This window comes from Macaca nemestrina, chromosome 14, assembly GCF_043159975.1.
Source record: "Macaca nemestrina isolate mMacNem1 chromosome 14, mMacNem.hap1, whole genome shotgun sequence".
In the NCBI taxonomy this organism is placed as follows: domain Eukaryota; kingdom Metazoa; phylum Chordata; class Mammalia; order Primates; family Cercopithecidae; genus Macaca; species Macaca nemestrina.
Window position 1 is genome coordinate 43,223,721 of NC_092138.1, and position 27,568 is coordinate 43,251,288.

At 37.6% G+C, this 27,568-nt stretch overlaps 1 long non-coding RNA gene across 1 annotated transcript; it reads right to left on the reverse strand.

Moving 5' to 3' along the window:
• On the reverse strand, nucleotides 1-27,568 carry LOC105489099 (uncharacterized). Its single transcript, XR_011613063.1, has 3 exons — nucleotides 27,447-27,568; nucleotides 8,585-8,715; nucleotides 1-654 (listed from the first exon to the last, which is right to left on the reverse strand). It is a non-coding gene; the product is annotated as an uncharacterized lncRNA (long non-coding RNA).

Here is a 27,568-nt window from a genome sequence, read left to right on the forward strand (position 1 = left end):
GCCCGGCTGAATAATTTCTATTGCAAATAAATGATAGAGTATTTTTGCCTTTTGAAAATTTTCCTTTGTTAGTCTTACAGTTTCAGAGAGAGTACATGAACGTCTGGTAACTTACTTATTATTGCTTTTCCTTTGGGGAATGATAAAAGATTCTGGAGTTATTTTTGAATCCTAGGGCTCTGAACTCATTTGATCCTTACTTCCAAACAGCCTTAAGCAACTGAAACTTAAAAGCACACTGACTTTGTATTATCACAGTTTCACTTTCACAGATGTCTGGCTATTCAATTCATTTAGTATCATATTTAAGACTACTATAACTAAACATAACGCTCTTGGACTGTAAGACCATTGAGGACAGATTCTATAACAAAGTAGATTGTGTTACTATTCACCAAATATTCGGGTTTCTCTCCCCGTGGTGCCCTCCCCCATAAGAGATTATGTGTCCCCTTTTGGCTGAATTTAGGAATAGTCATGGGAGGAAGTGACATGTAAGTAGTTCTGTGCAGAAGCTTTGAGATTAGTGCTTGATTCACCATTTCTCTTTTCTCTCAATATTCTGTCAATATACCATGTCAAGGCTCCTCAATCGAACTGGGTGTCCTAGTGAAGATGATGATGGAGTAGATCCAGCGTTGACCTGTGAGAGACCTATAGCATAAATGAGGAATAACATTTGTTGTTAATGAGTGAGATTTTGTTGTCCTTTGTTACTACAATATAATCTATCTGACTTACTCGTGCAAGTGCATAAGACCTGGCATTTTGTAGGTATTCAGTAAGTATCTGTTGAATGAATCAATTTTTATACTTTTGTAGCAAATCATTGTGCACACCACCTGAAACTTGGTTTTGATATATCATAATTGCCTGTGGGTAAAAATAAGCACGACAAAACATGATTTCCCTCTAGCTCTGACTCTACCTTCAGAAATAGTCCCTCTCCTTTGAGAACTTTGGGAACATTCTTTTGTGCTTCATCTCATATTTTTTCTTCTCTCCAGCTTCATTGGGAATGTGCCATTTTTTCTGTCAGTGGCAAACTGGCATATATGTCACTAGTTGTTACCTCAAGGCACTGCTGTTGATGATTTTAGACAAAGACAGCATCAAAGATGAACTTGACTAATGTTGAGGATACCAGTGTCAGCATCTACTGGGCAGAATGCTTTGCCGTGCTGCTTTTCTTCTCAAGAACCAAACTTTTTAACAAAACAATTCTTTTGGGGTTGATTTTTAAAAATTTTACTAGATTTCCATACTTAGAGTCAGTCATGAGTTCCTAGTTGCCGAGCTAGAAGATAATCAGAATGACAGGCATCATGCCTTATCCAGAGTCTGCTCCAGTTCCGCTTCATGTCTTTGAACCACATTTGTAGTATAATAGCTAAAACCCACTGAGGGAGTACTTATATCCCAGCCACTGTTTAAAGAGCTGTACATATTTATTCTGTTGAATAAATCAGCCATGTGATGAAAAAACTGAGAAACAGACAGGTTAAGAGACTCTGCCGTGGTCACACAAAAAGGTCATCCAGGCTGTCTTCTTTAGAAACCAGTCTATATTATACTTCTTAACTATATTTTGACTTTTTTAAAAATTTACTTTAAGTTCTGTGAATGTGCAGGTTTGTTACCTAGGTATACATGTGCCATGGTGGTTTGTTGCACGTATCAACTCATCATCTAAGTTTTAAGCCCTGCGTGCATTAGGCATTTGTCCTAAAGTTTACCCTCCCTTGTTCCCCAACCCCCAACAGGCCCTGGTGTGTGATATTTCCCTCTCTATTTCAACTCTTAAAAAAAAAATTCCTTTTGGCAGTTCCTTAGACATTCACATAAGCAGAACCCTAGTGGCCACATTCCATTTGCTTTCCATTTATGCCCAGTCAAGGTGCATTTCTATAGGATACGACCCAGTGTCTGCTCTCATGTTGTTGACAAACATTAAGATGATAATAATAATCTCAGATGTCATCTTGTCATTTTATCATGGCACATTCAGTATACTATTCAAAATCCATGAAATATTTGGAAGCACTGAAATTGCATTTATTATAAAATATGATATATTTAAAACGTTTTAGCTAGGACATATTCTCAATTCTTTGTTTTAAAATGGGATATGGGACTTTTATTTTTATTTTTCTTACAAATTGGTTTTTTTCAACAGAATGAGAAGACAGTTTTGTCAGTCTGTGTGATTTCCCATGTTGGATTGTGTAGAAAACAGATCTAAGTTGAAATCATGATTTGGCCTTGACAATATAAAATCCCTATCAGAAGTAAAATGCTAACTAATTATTACCCAACCACCAGTGACCTACTATATTGTAATTTAAATAACCTCATTTGTTTATAATGAAGATGGGAAATGTGAGAGAATATAATTCTTTCTGAATGATTACAATTCAAAATTATACATGTATTGTATTTACAACCACTAAAGGTACCTGTACATATTCTAATACACAAAAACTAGAATGGAATGAATCCCAATCATGATGGCTAGGTTAAAGTTGTGAGATTTGGAGCCAATTAAAAATTATGTTTTCAAAGTATTTGTTATTTTTAATAATAAAAGTAAAAAACAACATGAAAATAGAACTTAATATTTAAAAAATAAGTTTCAACAAATTTAGCAATTATATCTAATAATACATTTAATTTCTGAAATTCTACCCTTAGTTATATTTATTAACAATTGGATTGTTGACATCTAATATCTTCCAACTATATTGTTCTCTGTTCTCTTCCTAAGAAATTCAGAGGAGTGAAGTGAGGTGCGTGGAATGGTTTATAGAAATAAGATAAGCAGAGATCTTATCCTGGCTCCTTTGGAATATATAAGGTAATAAAACTCCATACAGTTGTTTTTACTGGCAAATATTCAAATACCAGCCTTTGAGTTAGAGCTTCACTGGTCACAAGTTGGCAAGGTAAGCTTCTGTGCAATGTCTGTGAATAAGAGTCCCTAAACTGACTAAACCGACTAGGGAAATTGCCAGGCTGTATTTGAATGTTATTAGTAATGCTTTAAAGTGCTAGCAACAAAGATCCTAATTAGGTTTCCTTAATTCTACCCAAGGTAGTTCATGAACACAAAGGTCAAGTTCAAAACCAGAGGCTTTTGTATCTGGGAGGGTTGAGAAACGGGCAGCAGCACATGTGCAGCCACTTTTTTCCTTTATCCAAGGTAGACAAGAATCAACTACTTAGCGTTTTCATGATATTCCCACATTGGGTTTCAAACCTTTTTCATGAACGCTGTAAGCAGTTCATATCAATTGCTTGGAGTTATCACATGGAATGAAACTATTTGACATTCCACACTTAACCCACTGGCTTTTCAGATGAGAAAAGAGACTCATGGAAGAAGGTAGGAAACTAATTCTAAGCGTGTTCTGTTTTCAAAGTACTCTGACAGGTATTTGGCATGTGTTCCTTCAAAAAATATCATTAACATTCCCATTGGACAGATGATGAAACCGAGTCTCAGAGACGCTAAGCAATATGCACAAGCTTATAGTCCTCACTAGCTACAGATGCACAATTGCCATATGATTCTCTTAACCCTATCTAGAAAATTAATGTTTTGCTCTACCACCAAACTATAAGGTAATGTTATTCTTTCTGTGAAGAAATTAATGTATGATGTTAAAAGAATCCTTCTTGGGTCAATGACAGCCACTCATCTCCCTGTGAACCAGAGAAACAGACTCATAAATAATAAAACACTATGCATAGCAGCCACCTGGCACCTAAATATTAATAGTGTATATGTGAAACACTTTTATATAACCATACTAAAGGCATTAAATAAATGTCAGGGCTTGAAAAATTACCACTTTGGGTCACTGCTGGCCACTAAATTCTACAGTCTGACTATTAAAGCAGTGATTTTTTTTTTTAAGACATTTGCTTTTCTGGGCTTTTCTTTCCAGGAAAAAAAATGTATCTTTCTGAACCATAAGGAGAGCAGTTTGAAGCTTAAAATTTGCAAACATCATTACTATTTATGAAGTTTGAGCCATAGTTACTCCTAACAATTTCCACTCCTTTTCTCCGCACTCAGTGTTTGCAATCTCTCCGCAACCTGGGCAACTCAGACTGGCAAATTCTCCACAGTGCAGAGCAGAACCAGGACCCTCTGCGTGCATAGAGGACAGGCTTTTACCATCAGCGATGAAGTATTTGTTCCTTTCTCCAGCTCCTTCTGGGAAAATGGGCTTCCCAAGAGGGAAGCTTTCTGATTAGGAAAGTTTTTCAGATTCCCTTTTCCTAGATAAATCATATTGTGAATTATTTTGTTGAATTCCTTTCCATTTGTTTTCTATTTAGTTCTTGTTTCATTCCCTGTAGTTCTCATACATCCCTCTGAATAGTAAATTCTAATCTGTTTTCAAAATAAACATGCAATCAAAGAAAGAAATATTAGGAGGAAGGACAGAAAGGAAAGAATCCAGCTAATCTTTATTATATATTTAAAGCTTATTTAGGAGCTAAATCTTCCTCCACAGCTCTACCCTCACATCAATATATTATCTGACTTCTGTAAAAACAAAGGCAAACAGATACCATTTTTTTTCTAGTTAATTTTAATCAAAATGCAGAACATGTCATCTACATACCCCTGGACCTCGGCCGATTTCCAGAACTCTAGATCTGTTTCCAGAAACTTCTGCTGCTTTGTCAGTACAATTTCTGCTAGACTGACCTTATGATCTCCAGCATCATTTTCTAGTCATTCTTTTCCAAGCAAAGCCATAAGGATGGGAAGAAAATTCTCTGGAATGTGACAAAACTGGCACAATGAGAACCTTATAAGGTTTGTGCTGGCAGCAACACAAAAATCACACTGGCTAGGAGAATTAACCATACCATGTGTAGTTTCATGGTAGGTACTTAGAGTACTCAGTAATTAATGTCCATGGTATAACCAAAAGCATATCATAATTTTATCCATGTTCTAATGGGAGATATATTGCTTTAAATATAATTGTATGTAATAGCCTAATTTTCTAGGCCACTTTTTGAGCTCTTCTACATTTTAGGACTAGAAAAATAGTGCCAGCATCTGACAAATATGAAAAATCATGTTTACAATGGATTTTAACATATTTTATTTCCTTAAAATAATATTTATCCTGAAAAGTATTCATTAGTGCCGTGTATATTTTCTGTAAGAAGAAAATAAAAATACCCCTATTCTGATTGCTAAGATAAAACCACTGATAACATTTTAGCTATTTCCTTCTAGCATTTTTCTGCACATTTAGTTACATATCAATAATCACATAATTAGAGAATACTGCACAATTTGCTTCATCCTTTTTCACTTATGTGATAATAGCTATTTCCCTATATCCTATTTGATGTTAAAATAATGAATCTCTTTGAGGAGAAAAGAAGTTAGTTTTTGGGAGACACCATTAAGTAGTTGCCTCATTACTAATTATTTTTAAATTAATGATAATTATTTATAATTATAATTTGTGCACTTTTTGTTCTGTATATTACACTTCAATAAAAAGCTTATTAAACACAAAATCTCAAATTAATTAAAACGTGATTCACCATAACTGCATAACATTCTATCATACATCTCAACAATGATTAATTAGGCCATTCTGCCATCCTTAGACATTTAGTTTGTTTTCAGTGTCTAATACAAATAACACTGCTGTAAATACATTGGTATTAAATATTCATCTGTATCACATTCACTTAGGGTAGAGTTGTAGCATTATTTGCCTCTTTCTTGAGAAGAAATGCATTATAAAGAAGGAGAACGATTAATGTAAATACATTTTCTGCAATGTATTTATTGATAGGGTAAACTGGTAGAACTCTTAAATTCCTATAGTTATAGCCTGAAAGAGAAGGTGGGACTGCAAAATCCTGAGTTGGACCCCACATGTGAACCAAGTTTCACCTGTATGTGAAACTTGTACACATAGGGGAGATATTCTTCATCCTAGCAAACTGAACAATTGTCTGTTCAATTCAATTGGGTAAACCATTTTTGAGCACCAAGTACATGGCAGGACTCTCCTAGACACTAGAGACAGAGATGCAAAAGGTACAGCTCTGTACTTGTTTAGAAATAAGAGTTGATCCCAGAGGAAGAGTCTCAAACTAGTGTAGACATGAATGTTCCTCCTCATTTCCCAATCCCTTTATCTGTATATTGGGATAATAATACTTAACCTTAGTGGCTTGTGGTGAGAATTAAGTCAAACAGCATTTACAGAGCACTAGCCAGCTGTGCTATTCAAAATATTTAACAATCCATATAAACTGGCATCAATCAATTGGAAGAAATGCTGGTTTAGACGAAATGGAGGCAGGTGGTAAAGAATTGCTCTCCGACCTGATGCTTTCTGGCCTAGTACTTTGTGCCCTTGTGTAACATAGGTACTGATAATCATTAGTTTTTCTGTCTTTATTCCTTTTGATTTCCTCAGGTAAAATAAAATATCCCAAAACTCATATTTGCTTTTGAATGAAATTATTTTGCATTCACAATATTTGGAGAAGCAACCTCAGAGATATGGTTTGTGATCTAACACTCTTTCTTTGATTTTTACCCAATAGGAGTCACTGGGCCTCTTCAACTGTTCTTCCATTTATTTCCTTTGTGTCCAACTCCTATTTTTTTCTACTGCCAACAGTCACAGCAGCTTGTTAGGAGAAAAATTACATCATATATTTACTCCTAAAAATATTGGCAGTGAATATAGGAACCATGTGGGAGGTGGGGATGGGATATGGGCCTAGTCATATAAATATAGTAAATGAAAAATAAAAAAACCCAAAACCCTATTTTCTGGGAGTAAGCTTTAGGTTTTTGATTACCATTTAAACTGTTAAATTTTACCTAATTTACTAAAGTAAAAATAAATAAAAAGGATTATTACAGAAGTTGAATAACAACTACAAGTATAAAACACACATCAATTACTGTAGATTTTTTTTAGGTGATTATGGTTAAGTAACTACAGTTCAATAACAACAACTTGGAAATATGTTAACATTTGCTCTTCAAATTGAGAAGATAAATACTTTACACTACAGGAATGAACCATCTGAGCTGCTCAAATCTCATATCGCCTTTGAGTTCCAGTAAGATTCCCACATCTTGCTGCCATCTGAAAAATTTCTTTTTGGAAACATAGGAAATGTGGAGTCAGGAATGGAAATATTAGGTGGTGCAATAAGGAATGAGAGTTTTCTGTAAGTTCATGTCAAAGATGTCATTCAAATGCCCACTGCATAATATGGCTTTTATTGTACTCAACATGCTGCTTTGCCTCTGGTAAGTGCTTAATACACATTGAGGGAATGAGCAGGGACAGAATGAATGCTTTGCAGACACCATAGGTAAAGTGATATCTTTGGAAAGAATATTTGCTCTGGAACCTGAATGTCCATCAAAGGTGCACTTGTTGACTAATGTTGAGGATACCAGTGTCAGCACCTACTGGGTATGATGAAACTGAGTCAGAGAAGCTAAGCAATATGCACAAGCTTACAGTCCTTATTACATAAATATAGGGCAGAACCCTTTGCCTTGCTGCCTTCTGTTCTCATAAGCCAACATTTTTAACAAAATGATTCTCTTGGGTTTGGTTTTTAAAAATATTTTACTAGATTTTCATCATTAGAGTCAGTCATGGGTTCCTGGTTGCTGAGCTATAAGATAATCAGAATGACAGGCATGTGGTGTCTATGAAGCATTCATTCAACACAGGTTGAAGATCTCCAATTCTATTGGTTACTATCCAAATGAATATGGGAAAATAATTTAAACTTTGATCCTCAGAGTCCTCATATGTAGCGTGAGAAAAATAATATATTTGGAGAATTGCTATAAAGTTTAGAAACAATGTGTATATAGTGACTGGTCAGAGTAGAGTCATAAGTAATAATAACTATCATTTATTTGCTGTTTATAAGTAACATAAAAGTCTAGGAACTATGAAGTTGTGGGACTTTAAAAACACAACAACAAACAAACCTCTCCTTATGGTATCCTCAACACAAATGTAAATGAGCAAATTCAACAGTTGTGACATAAGAGAGGTAAAATTAGGAAAATATCTCCAAATAAACATTTTTCAAATGAAGGCTTTACTTCTCTTTGAAGTTTGTGTCGAGTAATGTTGATTTCCACAGTATTTCAATTTTTAGTATAAATAGCAATGCTTTGATCTTGGTAGGAGGCATCCTCTGTGAGTTCTTGTACAATATGCAGGTGAATACCAATCTAAATATTTCACATTTCATCTACCTTCTCATGAAGCTTTACTGGATCAAACACTGTAGGAAAGCTCATTTTTTGAAAACTCTGATCCAGCCAAATTAAAAACTCTGATCCAGCCAAATTCTCTGGAGGCAAAAGAATGCTTTAGTTTGTCAATACAGCATCTAAGGTGGAAGTAAGGTGGAGTAGAAAAATAATTACCTTCTTTCAGGAGGGCTTCAGTTACAGCCTCCTTTTTTTCTGTCACTATTAGATAAACTCTATGCAAGATTGTTCTCCAGGGTTTCTCTCTGTTCTTACCCTTTGGCTTCTTACCCTTCGGTCTTGCATTGACTCTGCTTTGCTCTCTGGTCTCCTGGTCATCCTCAGACCCAGAGCTACAGGTAGGGTAGGCTGCTTCTCGGTCTTTCTCTTCTCTCCAGCAGAGTCAGGGCCCAAATTGGGACCTTTGTGACAGAAAACAAAAACCATCTTAGAAAGGTAGGGAATCAGCAGGATTGGGAGAAATTGAATAAAAGAAGAAGAGTTACATGACCATTGCAGTCTATGCATTGGGGTGGGTGCACCAAGGAAACAAGCATTTATTTGCTGCCATACCCTTCTCCCCCAACACCCATCAAATGCAGCTCCAGATGTCTTTAATTTCTGTAATTATTTCTGTAATTGTTTATTGTGGTCAGGTCAAATTGTTTATAGCATACTTTCTTTGGCCACCAGCATCAGTTAAATAATATTACTAATAGTCAATTTTCTCACTATGTGCCTGAATATATGCTAAATACATTAATCACTGAAGTTACTCCTCTCACTGACTGTTCAAAGTGGGTATTATTATCAATATCTTACAGAAAAGAGGAGCATAAGCCCATATTTCAATCCAGATAGCTTGACAATAGAGCCTGAGCTCTATGTCATTCTACTGTATTCTTCTTTAGCTATGTCCCAACCAGTTTGTATTAAAAAGAATGAGGTGCCAGGTGTGGTGGCTCATGCCTTATTCCCAGCACTTTGGGATGCTGAAGCAGGTGGATCACGAGGTCAGGAGTTCGAGACCAGCCTGGCCAGCATGGTGAAACCCCATCTCTACTAAAAATACAAAAATTAGCTGGGCATGGTGGTGCGGACCTGTAGTTCCAGCTACTTGAGAAGCTGAGGCAGGAGAATTGCTTGAACCTGGGAGGCGGAGGTTGCAGTGAGCCAAGATCATACCACTGTACTCCAGCCTAGGTGACAGAGTGAGACTCTGTGTCAAAAAAAAAAAAAAAAAAAAAAAAAAGGAGTGAGGTATAGTGACTAATGAGATGCACACATCATGCATGATAAGATCTGACTTGTACTTGGTGCCTGCCCTCAGCAAAATTTCCTTTGCACAAAAATTGGGACACAGGAACACAATCAGACCTTCCTGGCTAATCTTCCTGCTTCTATTCTCACTACTCCATTCTAGCTCATTCTGAATATGGCCACTGATTGATCATGTTACATCTTGTTTTAAAAACTCCTTGGAAAAAAATGCAAAACAAAATCAAAATCAAAAACCTTCTCCATCATTAAATTCTTCTGTAAGGTCCCTTTGCATTGGAATTGTTTTGATTGTCTTGAGTGTATTTAAGGTCTACATTGTAAATGAGTGCTTGTCAACTTAAAGTCAGGTAAGCCAATGACATGTTTCCTCACATACATTGAGTGCAGAAAGAGCACTGTGCTCCATATAGTATAGTTGCCAATTCTGGGTAGTTAAAGATAAAACTGAATATTTTATTTTATATAAAAATCAGAAAGTCAATGACCAGTATGTTGAATTTCCTTGTTTATTTCAGCTGATTATCAGAGCTGATGGTGTCACTCAGATTCAATTTATTGAATATTGGCTTGTGTAAATCTACAATCCACATGCAATATTAACTGAATCTGAGTATCTTTTACAATTGTTTCAGACGTATACACATTATTTCCCCAAGACAATATTACAGATAGTGAATTTTTATAAACTAGCATGGAAACATTATATTTTTGCATCATATTTTAAGTGTTTATGGCACAATAGATGTATATTATTAATATTTTATGAAGTAAGCCATAGGTAAGTTTATTAAGTTCTTGATGCCTGATATAGGAGCACTTGAGAGAGGACCTTTTCTTCATTCCTAATAAACTAAAAACAGTATTATTTTTGGTCTAATTGGAATAGATCAAGGTAAATTATATGACATATATTACCAATTAAGTATATACTGTAAGCATCGTTATTTAAACATAAACTTTTTAAAGCAATCACTAAAATACTTTTTCTTCTTCAACTTTTCCCTTCTCCTGCAAACCTGTACCGGTTTAGCTTCAAAGTTTACTACTGTCATTTAGGATTATTGGTAATCAGTTTCCATCTATCTTGCCAGTGCCTTTCTCTGGCACTCCCATCTGTAAATCCTGCCCTCCACCCAAACTGGATACTTCATTTTTCTCCAGGATGGTCATTGTATTTCCTTCTCTGTATGTATCTGTTGATGTTTTGCCCTTTTCTCTCACCCAAATGGATCCTTTCTTTTCTTCAGGATTCCATTCAAATTCCATTTTCTCCCCTGAACTGATCAAAACTTTATTTCCTTCCATTTAATATAGACAAAATCAAATACATCCACAGTTCAGCTTAGACTTATTGTTTATATAATTTACCAAATACTTAAATTTATGTTGTCTCACAGAAGACAGTGAGGAGTAAGCCAAAAAGTCAAATAACAGAAAGGGAGTTCCTCCGTACCCCTCCATAGTCCCTGAGGACATTAATAACCAACCTCTCCCATACTCTTTGCTGAGCCAAGACACCATGCAGACTTCTCAAGGTGGCATTCCACTACCAATCAGAGTGGGTGCAGATGATGGAGCAGTCAAATCAGAATCTGGAAGCATCTGTTTTGCTTCTGGCTGCATCTCTCAAGAGCTGTGTGAATGGAAGCTTCTATTTCTTTATTTGAAATGGTATAATGCATATGAAAGCATATGAAACATTTTTTGAACTTAGATATTATAAATAGGCCAGGTAATATGGTCTCAAACTATTATTTCAGTCTTGTATTGAGATAGAGCCAGTGGTGTGCCCATTTAACAACCAGGTCTCCAGGAAAAAATAGCTCTGATTTGTAGCATTTGCTGACTTCCTTGGTGCAAATACCACACGGCAGATTTTAAAATACCAAAGAGACATCATTGAATACAGACTTGGAATTCACAGCAATACACTGTTATGCAGTGTTTTCATTGTACAGATACAGTAGATGTCAATTCCTCAAGAGCATAAATAATAGTAGAGGGTAGTAAAATAATTGAGAAGTGATGATGTTTGAGTATTGCCTTTTGTTTTAGATCTACATTTAATTTAATATTTAGTATTTAACAATGGCTGTTTTTAGCAACTGGCCTGCAAAATTTCTGACAATTTAACAATTGGCTTTCACGAGTGGGCATGAGTCAGCTCTAGCACACTCTGGTAGCATCCACATTTTCTTCTCCAAATGTATTAGCGCAAGGCGAGGCACAGTAGCTCATGCCTGTAATCCCAGCACTTTGGAAGGGCAAGGCAGGTGGATCACCTGAGGTCAGGAGTTCGACACCAGCCTGGTCAACATGGTGAAACCCTGTCTCTACTAAAAGTACAAAACAAAAAACAAAAAAACGAAAAAACAAAGTTAGCTGGGCGTGGTGGCGGGTGCCTGTAATCCTAGCTACTTGAGAGGCTGAGGCAGTAGAATCGCTTGAACCCGGGAATCAGAGGTTGCAGTGAGCTGATTTGCACCATTGCACTCCAGTCTGGGCAACAAGAGCAAAACTCTGTCTCAAAAAAAAAAAAAAAATGTATTAGTGCAAGAGCAGTGTTTGACTGAGTATTATACTCCAGTGTTTACACATAAGAACTTAATTTCTATTTTTTAAATGAATTGCAGTGTACTTAAAAAAAAAGACTGATTCCTCGACATATTTAAAATATGTATTTATTCAAAAACTTTGTTTAGTGTGCACAATTTGCCAGCTACTCTGTTAAGCTAAGATAGGAGGAAAAACATCATATGGGTTAATATTTAATCATCAAATATTCAAAAGCAACTGCTCAAAAAAGTCTGATCAATTATTTGTGAGTTCCTTATAGGTCCTCTTCCCATGCTTGCAACTAATAAAGGCAATAGCCAGGAAGCTCTGTTTTACCTTCACTCTTTCACTTTGTTCAACTTCACCAAAGGTGACGAAACAGCAAGTACTGGTTTACAGTTACGTTTCCATTTTCCTCAACTCCTTACTTTTCTGATTTCCTCCATTTTCTGATTCCCTTACACCATTGCTCAGCACAGGGGACCTTAGCCCAAGCAGCCCCCTCCATGGCAAACTCTCAGATATACTACTAGGCCTGGAGTGGGAAACTGTCCATGGCCGGGAGATCTGCTCACCTACCATGCCAATGCCCACAAACTCCCTCAGAAGCAGGTCCTGCTATTATTCACACTCTATGAGTGATGAAACTGAGGTTCCAAGAGATTACTTATCTTGCTCAGAATCATTTCACTAGTATGGATTACAGCTGGCAAAACTCTTATTTTTCCCCGTCATAAGACTTTGATTTTTCCTCCTTCATATAACAGAAGAATGTCTTGCTCCAAGTTTGTTTTTTTTATTTTTTTATTTTTTTATTATACTTTAAGTCCTAGGGTACATGTGCATAACGTGCAGGTTTGTTACATATGTATACTTGTGCCATGTTGGTGTGCTGCACCCATCAACTCGCCAGCACCCATCAACTCATCATTTACATCAGGTATAACTCCCAATGCAATCCCTCCCCCCTCCCCCCTCCCCGTGATAGGCCCCGGTGTGTGATGTTCCCCTTCCCGAGTCCAAGTGATCTCATTGTTCAGTTCCCACCTATAAGTGAGAACATGCGGTGTTTGGTTTTCTGTTCTTGCGATAGTTTGCTGAGAATGATGGTTTCCAGTTGCATCCATGTCCCTACAAAGGACACAAACTCATCCTTTTTTATGGCTGCATAGTATTCTGTGGTATATATGTGCCACATTTTCTTAATCCAGTCTGTCACTGACGGACATTTGGGTTGATCCCAAGTCTTTGCTATTGTGAATAGTGCTGCAATAAACATACGTGTGCATGTGTCTTTATAGCAGCATGATTTATAATCCTTTGGGTATATACCCAGTAATGGGATGGCTGGGTCATATGGTACTTCTAGTTCTAGATCCTTGAGGAGTCGCCATACTGTTTTCCATAATGGTTGAACTAGTTTACAATCCCACCAACAGTGTAAAAGTGTTCCTATTTCTCCACATCCTCTCCAGCACCTGTTGTTTCCTGACTTTTTAATGATTGCCATTCTAACTGGTGTGAGATGGTATCTCATTGTGGTTTTGATTTGCATTTCTCTGATGGCCAGTGATAATGAGCATTTTTTCATGTGGCTGTATGAATGTCCTCTTTTGAGAAATGTCTGTTCATATCCTTTGCCCACTTTTTGATGGGGTTGTTTGTTTTTTTCTTGTAAATTTGTTTGAGTTCTTTGTAGGTTCTGGATATTAGCCCTTTGTCAGATGAGTAGATTGCAAAAATTTTCTCCCATTCTGTAGGTTGCCTGTTCACTCTGATGGTAGTTTCTTTTGCTGTGCAGAAGCTCTTTAGTTTAACTAGATCCCATTTGTCAATTTTGGCTTTTGTTGCCATTGCTTTTGGTGTTTTAGACATGAAGTCCTTGCCCATGCCTATGTCCTGAATGCATGGCAGTCTAGAGAACCTTTCCAAAGTGAAGGAGAAGAGATAGACAGTATATTATATTTAAACCTGATTTTCAAATAAAATTGCCTTAACAGTTTGTATTTGACTTTCTCCTCATTTAAACATAATAGAAGGCTATTATGTTTTCTCCTCATTTAAACATAATAGAAGGCTATAAACATAAATGAATAGTGATGTTTTGATGTTTGAAGGCAAGTAACCACAGGATTTGAAATTCTCCTAAAGAGGTGGGTTACAACCTGCAATTGGGCATGTAAACTATGAACCAAGTGGAAAGTCAACTCTAACGAGATTTTCTCCTCCTTCTCCTTCTTCTTTTACTTTTAATTTTTATGTAAACACTTATATTACTGAGGTATACCATAATTATTGTTTACTTCATGGTGCAGGAATACCACACATGCAGCACAAAGTGTAAGAAAAATGTTACTCCTGGGATTTCAAGCTCAGGTTAAAAAATAAGACAACAGTCTCATTATTATAGTGGGGAAGGGACAGATGCTGCTGACAGTTATGACTCCAGAAAGCCAGATTCATTTTTCAGGAGACTGCTAAAGCTAAACATAAGATATTTAAGAACAAAAGATGCAGAAAAGGAAGATTTTTTAAGGAATCTATCATTTGGAAATATGGGACTGGTGGAACCATAGCCACTGTGATATGAACTCAACTGAAATAAAGCAAAGGAAAGTTCAATAAACAAAGCAATCAAACCCAAATCATATTATGTTGGCTCAGATTTGCATTCTGATAGCACTAGAAGAATTTTCAACTTCCGGAGGGATATATCCCCCTAAAACCTGTAAGAGAACAAAAATAATGTGACAAGGAAATTTTCAGAAAAAAAGAGAACAGAAAGTGCAGCTAAAATATCAGTTGGGATATGATTCTCTGACCAGAGATTTTTATGAGAAGGAGGGCAAAAACCAATAGAAATGACTAAGTTCACCCTTTACTGGATTTTTATGTAATGTGGCTATTTACACAGTAGGCCAATACACAGGTGCCAAGAGAATGTGGACCAAGAAAGTGACAATGGAGTAGAGAGCTAGGTCCCAACTCATCCATGCCAAAAGCCTACTGAAGGTCTTCCGCTTTCTGGGTAAGACATTCTGCTGCTAGGCACAAAAGGGCTTGTATAAGCCACAGTCACAGAAGACACCAAGCCTCCATTTAAGGGAGCAACTATGGTTCTGTTTTGCCTACTCTGTATGCTAAGGAGGATGAGGTTTTGTGTTATGGAGCCAAGAAAAGGAAAAGTCAAAATGATTAAAAACACGGAAGCGATTTTACATTTCAAATAGAATTCAATGCTGGAAAAAAAGTCAAGCATCATCAGATATGTCTAATTAATAACAGGTCAATTCCCTTTCTCCATACGTTCTTCCCTTCTGTGAGACAAAAATGATCTGTTAATTTTATTCCAGAACAGAGAGAACCTCTGTGACTTTCGTAGACATTTCTATGCATTTAAAAGGATAAAGTAAATAATTTTCTGTGATTTTTCATTCTGGATAAATGTACAGTCGTTTAGTTAGGCCAGTCTAGGTAATAATAACAATAAAATATAGTGACGTACAAAGTGTTCTAGCATTTAATTCTCATCACTACCCTACAGTGGAGAAAATATTGCTATTATAATTTACAATAAGGAAACGGAGGCTCCCAGAGTTCAATTTACTTGCTCAGAGTCACATGGTAGTAAGTAGTGACTATGGTTAGGATCCCAGACCTTTTGTGTCCTCGTCCAGCTAGATCACATGTCTTTCTTAGACCAGTGACAAAACTCATTGAAATTACACAGGAGGGTTCATTCTTGACCTTTTGGTGTTTTGCTAATATATTTTGGTACCATGGGCTGAATTAATTTAACAGAGTTGTCTATTTTTTTCAAACATTATTAAAAAATGGACCTGAAGGAGGATTAGGAAAGCCTTTTCCTTACAAGGTCTGAATCACAAATGTTACATTTGAGAGATTACAGAATTATCTCCTTACGATAATAAATAATTTGCATGTTGAAAATTATAATGTGCATAATCCTCATTTGTGGTAAATTAAACCTGAAGAAAAATTATACAGTAAGGATTGAGAATCATTTGAAAGTCAAAGGGGATGGTTCAATGAGGAGAAAAAATGCAATATGTAGTCACCACTAAAAGCATATATCCAAAGAATGTTTATACCAGTAAAGTGGCAATGGGAAAAAACTACATATATAGCATGATCCCAATTTTGTTTAACTAAATACCTGATAGCTCTGTGTATGTATGTGTGTGTATATGTAAGTTGTGTGTGTGTGTGAGAATATACAATTGGAAGGAAATATTGGAACCCACAATATCTTAATAGTGTGTGCTTTTGCTCTATGATGGGACATAGTTGATTTATGAATGATTTTGGGAGCTATGCTGGCATGTAGTTATGCTGTGGAGTGAACAACTGACTTTGACTCTGAAGTCCATCACTTGTTGTGTTCCCTTAGGTACCCTTTGCCTTCACTGTTTCATATGAAATGGGACTAATATTAGGAGCTACCTCATGGACTGTTGCCAAAATTAAAGAGGGTAAATATTAAAATCTATTAAACAGTATGGTCATTGCACACAGTAATTCTTCAAATATGGCAGCTGTTAATTGAATTTTCTTTTATACTTTTCTGCACTTTTCACATTTTCTAAAAACTTTGTTTTTGTTTTATAATCAGAAAATAGAAATAAATCCACAAAAGTATTTAAAAGTGAGAGAATTAATTTAGCTAAATTTTTAACCAGTGAGTTGGTAGGAGGAAGTGTGGTAAGACAAACTTTTTTGGTTTGCCACATTTTAGTCTTTTAAATTTAACTTAATTTAATTTTTATTTATTTATTTAATTTTTCGGAGACAGGGTCTCACTCTGTCCATCATACTGCAGTGCAGTGGTATAATCTTGGCTTACTGCAGCCTCGACCTCCTGGGCTCAAGCTATCCTCCCACCTCAGCCTCCTGAGTAGCCAACACGCCTGGCTAATTGTTGTATTTTTTGTGGAGACCAGGGTTTACCACATTCCCCAGACTAGTCTGGAACTCCTGAGCACAAGGGATCCTCCTGACCCGGTCTCCCAAAATGTTGGACTTACAGGCATGAGCCACCATGCCAAGCCTTAGTCTATTTTAATTTTAACAATAATTTGGTAAGATAAGGAATGCTCCCTGTCTGCTTTTATAAATGAGGCTTGGATCCTGGACCAGGCTATCATTGGTTGTTAAGGGTTAAGAAATGAAATTCCAATTGGGTCTTGCTGTTTCCAAATCTAAACATGCATCAGTGGTCTCCACTTTTCTTACCTACCCCTCCTCAAAGGCATGATCCCTATTCCCTGTGTCCCTACCTTTCTAGGCAGTTGAGTGAGAAAAATAAATCTCTGAAATCACTAGCAAAAGAATGAAACAGCAAAAAGCATGATGGGAATTCAGAAAAATGGTCAGAGTATCCTGGGGTAGTCAGAACAGGGAGGAAGCAGAAATTGTGTTGGGCCCTGAGGGATCAATATTACTAACACAGGTTTAAGGGATATGTCCGTAAAGGCATGTGACTAAAAGGCCAATAAAGTGGCAACACTTCATACCCTTCATCTAGGGTTTTCTTTTTTTTTAATGTATGGGGAAAAAAAAATGAAATGTTCTCCAGGTTTGCCACTACGCTTTCTTTCTTGTGCTGCCACACTTCCAGCGATGTTTGTTATGGCATTAAAATATTTCCCAGACATTTTTGCCACTTCCATCCAGTGACAGAATTTTAAAGGAGGTATATAGTGGAGTAAATATGCAAATAGAGAACTAAGGAATATCTGAGTTCTAGGAACTCGCACCCCCACAAAGATACACAGCCTCTCACAGTATACAAAGACTTGCACAGAAATCCCAACAGGATTCTCTTCACAAAGTAAATCACTGTATGAAATCACATGTTGGAGTGCACAGTTCAGAGTTACTGTCATCACATGTGTAGCTCTTTGCAGCTGAGAGATTGTTTTAATTATAAAAAGGAGTTCAATTCAGGAGAACCAAGAGAAACGAGGATGCCATTGGATAATAGGCCTGGATTTTAATAGGCACCCACTGATTTTGAGGCCTTGATTTCCTGCTCACTGATCTTAAGAACATGTGAACCTACTGGAGACATTTTTGAAGGAAAAGCGGTTTGGAGTAACTTCTAGAAGATGTCTAACATCCCTGTGATACTAAGATTTTATAGTAATTACTACCGTTTTCCAAATACCTATTATGCGCTGGATTTCCATGTACTTATTTAACAGATAATTATCAGGTATCTAATCTTTGCTAGGCATTGCGGATACAATGCTGAACAGAACGGACACGCTTTGCCCTTAGGTGTCTCATAGTCTGGTAGAGAAATGCTCAATCAAATAAATGGTCAATCAAATACAATTAAATCTGTGCCACAGTGCAGGAGAAGTATATGGTGGTGATATGGGAGCAGGGCAAGGAAGTGCTGGGTAGGGCAAGGGCTGGTCCCTGGGTAGGGCTCCACCCCGGGGCCTGTGCCCACAGACCTAAGTAAGGACAGGCATTTCTGTTTTCCTGCCCAAATGTTGCATTTCCCAAGATCACCCTGGCCTGTTAACGCCCCCATCCTGTGCTTATAAAATCCTGGAGACCCTAGCGGGCATGCACACAAGCGGCCGGACGTTGAGAGGAACACATCGGTTGAAGAAGATTCAAGCAGTTGGACGTTGAGAGGAATGCGCTGGCATATGAGCATGCCAGCAGAAGTCAGCAGGGAGAACAACGTGGAGTTTGGCCGGGGCGGTCGGAGGAGAGCCTGGCTGCTGAGCAGCCCGACTCCAGGGGAAAACCAACTTCCCACTCCATCTCCCTTCTGAGTCCCCCATCTGCTGAGAGCTACTTCCACTTAATAAAACCTTGCACTCACTCTCCAAGCCCACTTGTTATCCGATGCTTCCAGTACACCAAGGCAAGAACCCTGGGATACAGAAAGCCCTCTGTCCTTGTGATAAGGCAGGAGTCTAATTACGCTGATAAACACAAGCCAACTGTGGACAGCTGAACTGAAAGAGGACTTGGTAACACACTCCCACTGGGGCCTCAGGAGCTGTAAACATTCACTCCTAGACACTGCCGTGGGCTCAGCCCCACAACCTGCCCGTCTGCCTGCTTCCCTTAGGGGTTTTAGCAGTGGGGTGCTGAAGAAGTGAGCCACATCCCCATCGCCTGCCCTGAGATGGGGACAAGGGAACTGCTTCTGTTTCAGTAGTTGAAGAGCACACAGAAGGGATCTACTTAGCAAGATCAAGGAAGGTTCCACAAGGAAGTGCGGACGGAGCTAAGATATGATGAAGGAACGGGAATTAAATACTTAACAGAGTGTGAGGGAAGGAGGCAAGCGTGAGGGTCAGGCTTCCAAAAAGGTCAGTCTGATTACATCAGACAGAGCAAGAATCAGGGTTAAAGCAGAAGAGACTGCAAGGAAGGAAGGAGCCAGATCATGCAGATCTTTTACAAAAATCCGTGGTCACAAATTTTCACCCAGCTCTGTGAATTAGACTATATTCTCACTTTGTAGAATAGCAAGATGAAGCTCAGAACTGAGGAACTGGCCTGTGGTCACAGAGCCAGTAGGTGCTGGAGGTGGGGTTGGAATAAAATCTATCTGCACACTTCAGCGCCTGGATTTTGAACTGATTGAATCTTCCAGGGTTTCACAATCTGACATGGATGCATTGTCCGGCAGATGTTCCCCACGGGTGACCCATTAGGGACAACTTTATTCCCTGGGCTAACTCGTTGCTCTCCTGTAAACAGTGTACCAAAGGGAGGATATCCTGCTGTGCGCTGCCAGGTAAAAATTATGTCTGCTTCAAAGTTGAAACCTTATTATTTTTTCTTTTTTTCTTTTTTTTAAGACAGAATCTCACTCTGTCACCCAGGCTGGAGTGCAGCGGCACCATCTTGGTTCACTGCAACCTCTGCCTCCCAGGTTCAAGGCTCTCATGCCTCAGCCTCCCAAGTAGCTAGAACTACAGATGCGTGCCACCTTGCCTGGCTAATATTTTTTGTATTTTTAGTAAGACAGGATTTTGCCATGTTGGCCAGGCTGGTTATGAACTCCTGGCCTCAAGTGATCAAGGAGTTTACTTTTGGGAGGCCCACCTCGGCCTCCCAAAGTGCTGGGATTACAAGCACAAGCCACCGCACTCGGTCTTGAATCCTTATTTCAAACAGTGTCTACTTTTCAGTTTTCTGATCAAAGTCATCAGTATTCAGAGATCCCCTGGATTACTATGGTGCATGTTTTTCCCCAGGAAATAAAATAATCAGTTACATTGTTTCATTTGCATAAGACTTTCTCTTGTTTATTGAGCAGAAATAGCAACATTAGATGTTTATTATGTACCAGGCATTCTGCTAAAGCATGTTATATATATTATCTCAAGGCAACCTTAATTAACCACACAATGAGGTAGAGGTGTCCCATTATTCCCTTTTCACAAATGGGGAAATTGAGCATCACTGAGTTTAAATGGTTTGCCTTAGGTCACTCATTGTATAAATGACAGAGGTAAGGTTTGAATCCAGAAGACCTGTCTGACTCCAAAGCTAAAGTTTTAACATAATGTATGAAAAATTCAACTTTAAAAAGATAATTCGTGTTTTTAGAGAATTAGTGAAATAAGAAAATTCCTAAAAAGATTGCATGCCAGGATATACTGTAATTCAACAATAATTACATTGTTAAACAAGGAAGAACTCATCATAAAAAGATTCTCCTTGGCTATGATACCAATTATGGATGCTTTAAGAAATCAGTAATCTCCTAAATTAAGATACAAAGTTTAAGATGCAGGAATAGTTCTTTAAACAAAAGTGATTTGCTTTTCAAAGATGAAGGATACATATATTTTGAGGCAGTGTATGGGGGGCTGGGGTGGGAAGGAAGAAAGGGAAAGAGAGGAGTGAAATATTCTATCTAGGTAATGTTTAACAAAATGACAAGTTTGTTTTCAAAGTTTATATGGTAAGAGGGTATGGTGAAGAAAGACCTCATCGTTAAGGCAGAGAACATCCATAGAGCAAGATCTTGTCTCTGTAGGGTTATATTTCTTCCTTTCTAAAAAAGAAAGGTTTTCCTTCACAGTGCATTTACGTCAAAATTCTAAAACCTCTCACAAGAGCCTATCATATCAACCTTGTCAAGTCTCACTTGTTGAAATGAGTGGGATTTGAAAACTTCTGAGTGTGCTATTACATTTTCCATTTATGTTCAGGGAATATAGCTGTGTGAAAAGGAGGCCAAGAGTTGTGGGGGTGGTGGATTTGAGGGAGAGACAGCTCTAAATGAGTGAAACCAAAGAGACTGATTGTTTCAGGTGGTGGAGGGTAGTCCCCATGAAGGACTGGGCAAGGACTTTGAGAAGAAAATGCATTTTGCTTTTTACATTTCTTAACATTTATTGCCCTCACTAAACTACATGTTACCTCAAATATCAGAGTTTAAATACAAGAATCCAATGTTTCTTTGCTTCAAAACTTGTAAACAATTTACAAGTGATCTATTTATTCTCGATGAAATAACAATAGATACTTCTTTTTATTTTCTTCTTGTCTTTTTTAGAGCTCATCAAGAGACAAGGAAGCATCATGTAGAAATTTGATACTTCTATTGAGATTTCTCAGCTTCTGGAAAACAAATTTGGTATTTGTGTCAGGTTAGAGAAAATGCAACCCTAAACCTAACCTTCATTATATTTTAACCCTAACCCAAATTCTATGTAACAGAGGGTAATAGGCAAGGGAATGACTAGATATTTTTGAGTGAGGGCAGAAGTTGTTTACTGATGTTAGAAAATTCACATAAATTGGCCAGGCGAGGTGGCTCACGCCTGTAATCCCAGCACTTAGGGAGGCTGAGGCTGGCGGATCACCTGAAGCCAAGAGTTCGAGAAAATTCATGTAACTGTCAACTTTTAAAATTCTTAGTATTTGTGTTGCTATCATTATAGGTGAATATCTTTCAGGTTTACCGAGAAGCTTAGCCATTTTTTAAACAAAATTTAATTTGGTGAAGATGCTTTTTAAATAAGTAAACAACAAATTTCTGATTGATAGAGATCAAATGTTTTCCCCTAGCAACCAGTAGAGGGAGCTGTTGGCATTTGATTTGGCATTATAACTCGACCTGGAAGTTCCCTTAATTAATTCAATGTTTGAAATCAAACCACAGTTTAAATGTAATGATATTAATATGCAAGAATAGATGTGTAAACGTGGAGATTTTCCATTCCCATTAAACTTACTACACAACCACAGATTTCTGGTTCTTCTGTGGGCCCTTTTTAGAGAGCTTATGTTATAGAAATGTTGGCTGCTGTGAATTAAAGCTGCTCAGAATTGAGTTCATGTACCCAGGCAATGATTCAACATTTCTAAGACTGATTGCAAGTCGAGAAAGAAAGCAGCTTCTTTCTCCAGCTCATAAAAAAAGAAAGCAAAAAAAGATGTTTGACCTAGAATGATACTTGAAGTTTTCAAAAGAAAAAAATGTATATATTAGGTTGATAATAAGTTTGAGTATCTCTAATCCAGGAGGAAGAATCCTCTGCAGTTAAGGTTCTGGGTATATTTGATGCCGTCCTTGTGGTGAAATATAGCATATTGATTTTTCTTATATTCCCTTCACCCCAAGTTCATTTCCACAGTTATAGTTTAAAAAGCAGTTATTCACAGCCTAGTGTTTAAAAGATACTTCTCCTTTTTGTAATAGATTTAAACTAAAATGGATTATAAGTGACAGGTCCAAGCACTTCACCAAGTATTATCTTTATCTCAATAAACCTTAATATGTAATGTACACACAAAGTTGTAACTATCTCCAGATAACCTAGCAGAGAGCTAGGGAAAGGATTACTCTGATAATAGTACTTCTCAACCGGCCTCAGAATTCAGTTGTAAACTCTCTAGGTAAGAGAAAGGTCGAAGAGAGAGTTGGAAATAATCATTCTGATTCACTTAAATTTTTCCCCTCGCTAATGTAAACATAAAAATAAACTATTGCATATTTAAATCTATGATATTACAGACATGAAATCTTACCAAACTTGAAATAGAAAATTACTTGAAAAGATAAAGAAGAAAGCAGTGTTCTGTTTTGATACAGATTAACAAATGAACATTAAGCACTCTACCCAATCGTTACCAATAGATTTAAGAAGATTACTCCTTAAGGCTACACTGAAAGCATACTAGAGATAATAGGGTTAATTGTGTTCTGAGTACATAAAGAAGTGCCACTTTCTGGGGACAGTATGCCACATTGCAATTTGCACATTAAATGCTAAACCAAAATCACTTCCCCTGTTCACAAAACATGTGGAGCTTCTTGGAAAGGAAAAAAAGGTGTTTTTTAACTGAGTGGGGACAGTGTTCTGTGCTATTTCCAGGAAGTGTGTATTTTCTCAAATTACTTATGCTTTTTAATGTGTTGGACCTGGTCTGTGTTTTGTGTTGATTTCTGGGCCTTCCAATCAAAATTAATTTTGCTATTCTTTCTGAGAGAACTTTTTAGAATGAAAAATGAACCACTCATACAGAGTTGAAAGACAAGGACCAAAAGTGCTGTATTATACTTCTTGAATGGTTTAAATCTAGCTGGAACAAAAACCCCCAGCACTATTAAAAATATAATTTTAGGTGAAATTTCATTCCATGTGAAGCATTAATTTTAATAGAGACTTATATATAAGCTCTCATTTGAATAATAATGTAAAATTAAATTTAAATTGTAAATAACGTCCAGATACTAGTTGTTTCCTGGCTCAAATTCTTTAGCACATATGGTGCTAGCATAAGCTTGTGCCTGTCTGCCTACTCTGGGTAATTTTGCATGCAAATAGTTTTAGTGCCTATGTTGAGGTGCTAAAACGTGTTTAGTACACTTGAAAATATTTGCATTGCAAAAGGAGAGCGAATCTCCTGAGGAAAATCAAATTGATATTTTGTATTAAGAGACCACTTTGGACACTGCGTGGTATTCTTCTAGGGAGAATTCTGTTTACAGTGCAACTAGCATTTTTAATTGACCTTTAGAAAAGAAGGTCTGGCTTCAGCTTTGCCAGGTTTATAAACCGTTGGACCATCTTCTGGCAGCATTCACCACATTAATCAGTAGGAGAGAGAAAGAGAAGGAAAGAATCTCCTTGCCTTGGCTGGACTGTAGTGTGTCATGCCTCAATTTGGTGGATTGGTAGGATAAATATGTTAATTATAATTAAAAGTTTCAGCTGGAATGTGCCTAACTAATTAGCTAACTAACTAACCAACTAACTAAGGAAAGGCTTTAGTACAGTGGAGCGGCAGTGGGTGCTGGGTGTGAGGCCCCACACACTCTTCCATTTGCCTCATTCCCATCTGCTGCATTTGTGGGAACCAGTTCGTTAAGAGTCTGAATTGAATCCAAATAAAATGCATTTCTGGTGCAAGCCCGATGACTGGTGCCATTCTACACTGCATTATGTCAAATTAGAGTTGGTTTGGAAAAGAGGTTACAGGGACCCTACGTAAATGTCGCTTGCATAGAACATCGATCAAATAAGAGTTGTGCACAAATTTGCCATCTAAATTCCTATAAACAAATCAAGCACCCCCTTCCTTGATTTTGCTCCTATTCACTATGAGTGATTAGAAAATTAGCGCTCCTAATAATAAATAAAATTCAAGAGGCAAGCTAGTAAGAGGTTTGTGGAACTTCTCTTGTAACAGTTATTTCAGTGTTTTTAGATAATTTTATTACATGAACCAGTTCGGATGTAGTATATCCCTATAAAATGAAAGTGAGTTCAATGTCCATAAGAGAAACAGATGATACTAGGTCTACAAGAGGAATTGAAATCATGACACCCCTCTGTCTGCAACTCCCTCCTCTGTGGAGAAATGATGCCAGATGGAATCCTAATAACTCCCATTGTTAAAGCAGCTCTATCGCTTCCAGCCCAAGCACCATGCAGGAGTTACCTACTATAGATGCTTCTATTGGCTAAAATCTGCTGCAGGATCCAGATTTTTTTCTGCATATTTTACTCCTTCGTGCTTAATATTTTATTCTTTCATCCCTGCCACTTCTCACAGTGTGCAAGGTGCAGTATTTCGTGTCAATGAATAGCCAGAGACAGGTAGCAGGCAAGAGCCAAAAGGAACTCATTATGAATACAAACCAGTAAGGAGGAGCTGACTTACTGTGTTACTGAAACTTTGCTTGCAATCTAGTTCCTTTAAAACAATCTTAAAAAAAAAAAAAAAAAAAAAAAAAAAAGCTTCTGTTGTCTGTGGGATCCTAGCACATCAATCAATCCATTAAGTAAGTAAATAAAGCAATAACTAAACAATAAATCATTTTGAATTTCACGCATGCACAAATCTTTTGATACATAAATGACAAGGTTTAGGTTCGGAGGCTACCACCTCTGTTCCAGTAGTTTAGCATACAAGATAAAGAGTTGTTTTTAAACTGTGATGCACTGCTCATTCTGGTCCCCACATCATGGGGCTTCTTTCACCCCTTTGGTGGTGGTGTGTGTATGATGCACGGCCTGGGAGTTGTTTGCATGTGTGTGTGGTGTGTAGGGGGGGCCATGCTGTTAGGGGGAAGCCTACCACACATTTCTGCCATCGCAGACGGTGGGCAAACAGCTGTCTCCACAGCTGAGACCACTGGAGCTGCTTGCGCTGCTCCAGTAACTCGAGAGCACACGGCTGGTCCCTGGATGGCACAGAGCACTGTGCCTGCAGCAAAGCGCCTGAGCTTTCCTGGGGCTGAGCGGGCGGGGTCTTTGCCACCAGACACAATAAGCATGTGAAATGGGGTTCATGAATTATTCATCCTTAGTGTCCTATGAAACAAAGAAATGATATGTTTGCTGGTAGATAACTGTGTTGTGGCATTTGTAAATCTTTCTGAATTTGGAGTTGATCATGTTTCTTGTGTTGGTGGGGAAATATGTGTGTGTGTGTGTGTGTGTGTGTGTGTGTGTGTGTGTGCGCGCGCGCGCCCGCGCGCCCACGCGCACGCGCATCCGTGTGTGTGTTTTTTCCCTAAAACAAAAATTTGGGATTTCAACACAATAATCTTAGAGCAAAGGTCTTCCATGAAATATTGGATGGATTGTACTATTTTGGCTCATGATTTACAAATTTTAAAAATCTCATTCAGTGAAAAAGGATGTTAAAATGGTTTCACTGCAATAAACTACAGCAGGATACCAAGTTCTCAAGGAGATTATTTTTTTTCCTTAGTAGGCATCCAGCTCACTTTTGCTAATGCAAGTTTCATTACTGTGAACTAGAGAACAGTGGTGCCTCCAGCATGATACTACGGCATCGAGAGAAACGATTCTTCACTTTCACTAAAATATTAGTAAAAATGATACTTTGGCGAATTGAGCCCTAAATTGTTTTAGTGACAGTTAAATACCCACTAATTTAACATCAGTTAAACTGGCAATAAAGTGACCCCCAACTGAGTTAAGCCACCATCCTATTCCTGCACATTAGCTCCAGACCTGATGCCAGTGATCTATAAAGCCACTGGGTCGAGTTTATACATTTGCATAACAAATATTTCTGGAGCGTGGTATAAAGTAGGTAGCTACTCAAACTTATCATAATTGATATTTATAATTAGCATCTGCACATTCCTTTCATTTATTCTTTAATATCTCAAAGAAAAAAAAGAAAATGATTTAATAGTTCTTCATTATCTTTGAAACACAACCTGGTGAAACAAATCATGGTAATGTTCACTGTCACCTCTTCACTAATTATCTCAGGTCTGTCTTCCAGTAGTCACTCACGCTTTCTCCATCACACTTTTTTTTTGCAGTATCGCCTCGCAGTCCCCCTACCTTTCAGGTTGCCCGTGAAGCATTGTGTATCCATAAACCTCCCACAATCTGATATATTTGGCAGAGAAAATCAGGGAGAAGGCACATTGACTGTGCTGAAAAAAAAAAAAAAAAACAAGCAAAAACAAAATATGGATCTGCCAATTATATGCTGGAATGAAAATACAATTCCTTCTTGCTTTCAGGTGAGGGAGTTGGCAGTTGGGGTGTGAATTGGTAGGTAGTAGGATTTTCAGTAAAAAGAAGTGCAGCGAATGCTATATGATGGGTGTTGTTTGGATTTTTTGTTGTTATTTGTTTCCTTAAGCTCCAATAATGTACCAGACAGTAGACCCAAGAGATATATATATACACACACACAAGATACACACACACACACACACACAGGTAATGATTACCTTTCTTTACCTTGGACATGTGGGATTAATTAAGATTGTAAATAAAGTTATAATAGGACATAAATTGCTTCTTACCTTTTGGAAAGAAAATAGATGTCCAGTGGAGATAAATGGTAACAATGTCCTGGAACCAATGAGATAATCATTGGGCATAGAGGTGACAGCCTTAAGAGGAACAAAACAGAGACAGAGCCCTA